Source organism: Taudactylus pleione, unplaced genomic scaffold (genome assembly GCF_031769625.1).
Source record: "Taudactylus pleione unplaced genomic scaffold, aTauple2 ptg001573l, whole genome shotgun sequence".
NCBI lineage: Eukaryota > Metazoa > Chordata > Amphibia > Anura > Myobatrachidae > Taudactylus > Taudactylus pleione.
The window spans coordinates 4,440,001-4,444,985 of record NW_028285970.1 but is presented as its reverse complement, the minus strand read 5'-3'; the positions used below and the strand labels follow the sequence as shown (position 1 = coordinate 4,444,985).

Here is a 4,985-nt window from a genome sequence, read left to right as displayed (position 1 = left end):
CAATACATATTAACAATTTAAAACAGATATTTAAAAGGTTCTTAAATTGTTAAAAAAGGGAGGTAAATAAATAATCCAAGAAGTAGCTTAGAAGGTATAGCTTATCTGTTTCAGTTCATTCAGGAAAAGGCAGCATTTTCCAACGCGTTTCGTCCGTTTAGGGACTTCATCAAGGGATACAGACATTCAGTGGTTATCGCTTTATATACCCAGTGTTAAACAGGATTAAAATGTCTCATTAGGCTAATTAGTGATGTCACTTCCGGTTTGTTAAAATCGGAATTCTGTTAATTTTCTTTAGTCTCATTAATAGATGTAGGTAATGGGAGTTTGTGGAGAGATAGAAGTCATTTCCAGATGGTTTTGCAATTACAAGCCATATCCTGATCATTTGCCAGCTTGTGTTCTGGCCTGCTTCCACTTCCGCCCACCGATGTCGTCATTACCGGTTCCGGCGTGTGCATAGGTGCAACATGACGTTCTCTTCTAGCGCCCGCTTCATGATGACTCGACCGCCATGTTGTTGTGGTCCTTCTGGTGTCCACATCATTCTCACTTAGCCGGCATGTTTTCATAGTCCGTCTAGCCCTTTACAGGTATAGTCGTAAGCATCCTCAGTTAGTAATCTCACTGGTCCTGCTCTGTGTTATGGTCATGTTGTATCACTTGACCTTTCTCCACATCATCGTTGCTAGGGTTACCCGACTGTTATTCCTTTAGGTTCCGTCCGCAACTAATGATGGTTAGAGAAGGAAAACATTTTCAGCAATTTAACTCATTTAAAACACGCTTTAAATGCCTAACTATCACATGAATCGGCATGATAACTGGAAAATTAATTAAATTTGTAACAGGATGAAAAATATGTTCAGTATAAAATTAGAAGAAAAAGTACTAATTCCTATGTATATGGATCCCAGAGAAATAGTAGTCCAGGTAGAAAATGTGTATTTCTGATATTTTGTGAAAAGTACTTAATGAAGAACAAAGAAAAAATATACATAATAAAAAGTTTTTTAAAAACTGTTTAAATTTTTTTGGGGGTAGGCCAATGTATATAAAATAATAAAGTAAAAAATGATAAATAAATTCAAGCCGATAGTTCAGTTCTTCTTAGATGTCCATACAGTGGATTGGATATGTAAGAATGGCTTTAGCAGAGTTCGTGATTCTTCGGCTTGCATGTGGCCCCTCTTCCTTAATAAATGGTCTGAGTGGCTACTCTGTGCTCTGCTGTGGATAACATCAACTACAACACTGGGTATTCCCAGGAGGTCCCCCATCCAAGTACTAACCCAGCCCAATTATGCTTAGCTTCCAAGATCAGATGAGATTGGGCGTCAGTACAATGGTAAGGTTGTAGGTAATACAGGGTATCCACAGCTACCAACTAATCCATCATAGGAAAGGGGCAATCTCGTAACTTTCGTTAAAGCCATTTGGAGTCATTGTGTTTAATTGGAAAATCCAGAACATTTCACGCTGTGAGAGTTTCTTGCCAAGGTCTCCTCCTCTTTCCCCCAAGGTTACTTGTTCTGTGGCCTTGAAAGTACATTCTTCAGGATTAGATCTATGATGACTGATAAAATGTCTGGATACTGCATGTCCTTCAACTTTGTTTTTGATATTGCGGACATGTTCTTGAATCCTTAGTTTTAGGGGTCTTTTGGTCTTCTCTATGTACTTCAGACCACATTGGCATTCTAATAGATAGATGATCGAAGTTGAATTACAATTCATAAAATGCTTTATCTTGAATTCTTGAGAGTTGTTGTGATTATAAAAGACCTTTCTTCTTGGATGGAGGTATCTGCAAATATTGCAGCGGTCACATTTGTAGCATCCCAGACATGGAGGAAGTATGTCATTTTTTGCTTCATCTCTCAGCATACTTTGTGCCATGGAATATTTTAGACTTTTTCCTTTGCTGAAGAGGACAGTGGGTTTAGGAGGAAGAATATCTTTTAAAATTGGGTCCATGAGCAGTAGATTCCAATGTTTCTGGAAGCTCCCCTTTATTCTGTTCTCATGTCCATTGTACCTGGTCACAAAAGGTACAAAATTCTTTTTGTCTGTAGTTTCCTTATATTTCAATAGGTCTTGTCTCTTTAGATTTTTTGTTCTTTCGGCTGCCTTGTTCAAAAGTGCCACTGGATATTCTTTCTGCGTGAACCTTTCAGTATATATTTTGATGTGGTCTTCGCAATCACTCTCTCTAGTGCAGTTCCTCTTAATTCTGTGGAATTGGGAGTAGGGAATATTGGTTTTCCATTTCCTTAGGTGTCCACTCTTGTAATGTAAATATCTGTTGGTATCCACCTCTTTTATGTGGGTTTTGGTGGTCACTTTCCCTCCCTCCTGTTTCAGAACCAAATCCAAGAATTCTACTGAAGTGTTACTAAAATGGGACGTGAATTTTAAATTCATGTCGTTATTCTCGATATGTGTAAAAAATTGTTTAAAAACCTCCTCTGTTCCATTCCAGATAATGAGGATGTCATCAATGTACCTTTTCTACATGATTATTTTATCCTTGTAGGGATTGTTAGTGTACACATATTCTTTCTCCCGGTGGCCCATAAAAATATTAGCAAAACTTGGCGCAAAAATAGTGCCCATCGCTGTGCCACACACTTGGCAATAAAACACATTTAAAAATGTAAAATAATTGTGTATAAGTATAGAAGTCATAAGATCACATAAAAATTTGCAGTGGTTGGTACCCATATGTTCATCTTCCTCCATAGCTGCTCTACAAGCATCTACACCTTTTGTGTGTTCAATGCAGGTGTACAGAGCTTGTACATCTATAGTGATCCATTTGTAAGTGTCTTTGCATTCAAATTCTTTGAAGTTTTGTAATAGATTCGTAGTATCTTTTAAATAAGAATCTAGTTTATCCACATATTTCTGCAAGTATATATCCACATATTCTGAAAGGTGTGAAGTGAGTGAGTGAATGCCTGCCACAATGGGTCTTCCTGGTGGATCAATCAAGGATTTATGGATCTTTGGTAGAAAATAAAAAATGGGGGTAGTGGGATTGGTTGTCATCAGATATTGATATTCTTCTTTACAGAGGGTTCCATTACGGAGACCTTATAGAAGTAATATTCTGAGTTCCTCTATATATTTATCTACAGGATCCTGTTGTAGCATTGTATAGGAGGCCTCGTCTCCCAACAGTCTAGTGGCTTCCTTCAGATAGGCTTGTTTATCCATAATAACCAAGCCCCCCCCTTTATCAGCTTGTTTGATGATAATCTCTTTATTCTTTTGTAATTCTTTGAGGGCATGTTTTTCATAATTTTTAAGGTTCTGCCTAGATATTGTCTGTATGCTCGGTTCACATAGATCCTTCTTCAATTTTTCATAAAAAATTTCTATGTGGCTGCTTTTAGACTCCCAAGGGGTAGTATGTTGATTTACCTTTTAATCCAGATTTTGACATTGATTCAAAACTCTTAATTGATGCCGTTTCCTTCCTTAGAAAATGCCTTTTCAGAGTTAAATTCCTCACATACTTATTCAAGTCTATGAACACTTCGAATTTATTCATGTTTGTGGTTGGTGCATAATTGAGTCCCTTACTGAGTAGATTTATTTCTGGTTTCGTAAAAATGTGCAAAGAAAGGTTGAAGATGCCCTTGCTTTTGAGGTCTACTGGAAGTTCCTCCTTTTGAAAATTCTTCCTCCCATTGCCCCGTTTTCCTCTCCTTCTCTTATTCTTCTTTTTAACGGTGATGCTACTGAAGCTGTTTCTTTCAAGAGAGGGTTGACTGGGTCGTGCCATGTGCTTGGGCCCGGTGATAAAAAATGTTGTTCAGTGTCACTGTTTGAATCCAGTTTCTGTAGTGTAGAAAATCTATTCCTTAGATTGGGTCTGAATTTTGGTGATGGTCTGGGATCTTCACCCCTAGAACTAATCAAAGTCCTCTGTGGTGAATACTTCCAATGCTGTTCGTTCCTGCTCCTATCGATTCGTTGCGTGTGATTCGTAGTAGTAAATCTGCTCCATTTCTTAATTTTGTTAGTAGCATAGTGCTGTTTGTCTCTTAGAAACTTCCTTTCTTTGCCTTTAATGACTGTTTCCTCTATTTTCTCTAGCTACTTTATGAGCACTTTTTCATTTTCTTTATAATTCTAATGTTCCAGCTGTGCAATTACAGCATTTTTCTCACTGATGATCAACTGCATGAAATCTAGGGGAGATTTATGTAGAATTTTGTCCCATTTTTCAATAAAGCTCTCTTTGTCAAGGTCAAAGGTTGGATTCTTTAAAATTCTTAACCCTCTAGGGACCCTATTGACATATATATAATACTCAAGGCCTTTGATGTCCCACCATGCTTTAATTTCTTTAGTTAAAAGTTTTTCCATATCCCAAAAGTGATTGTCCAAATTTTCTATTGGAATTTCTGTGACAGGTGCTGTGCTGGTCTCATTAAAAATCCTCTGACATAGGTCATTCCTTCTATTGGCTCTTTCATTAATTCGATACATTTTTATATATAATGACAATGACCTAAGGAGGCTGCCGAGGTACAATAAACCAAAAGTAGTGATGTTTTAGAAAGGAAGGATCCCGGCGCCAACTTAGAGATTTAAAGAGGACTCTTTAAAAGGTGTATCAGTATACATTCTCCATTCAGGTAAAAGGGTGTCTGCTATACTCAGAGTAATAGGATTTTTGGTGAAATCCTTATGTGTAAATGTTCAAAGTGTACCAGGTAATAGAGCAACTGACGTATAAATAAAATGGTTTTTGTGCAATAGTGCTTACAAGTATGGTATATACAACATGTGTTTATAAGATGTGCAAATAGTGCTTGCAAGTATAATACATACAACATATGTTTATAAAAATAAATAACACATTTCAATATTAAAAAGGGGGGACCTACATAGTATAGGTCCGTTTGAATGAACACAGCAAGTGCAATTGTTAAATATATACAAAGTGCAATTGTGCTGATAAATCAATA

At 37.0% G+C, this 4,985-nt stretch overlaps 1 pseudogene; it reads right to left on the bottom strand.

Moving 5' to 3' along the window:
* Positions 1–1,246: 1,246 nt before the first annotated feature.
* Positions 1,247–1,365, bottom strand: LOC148442309 (5S ribosomal RNA; annotated as a pseudogene).
* Between the last annotated feature and the right edge of the window lie 3,620 nt (positions 1,366–4,985).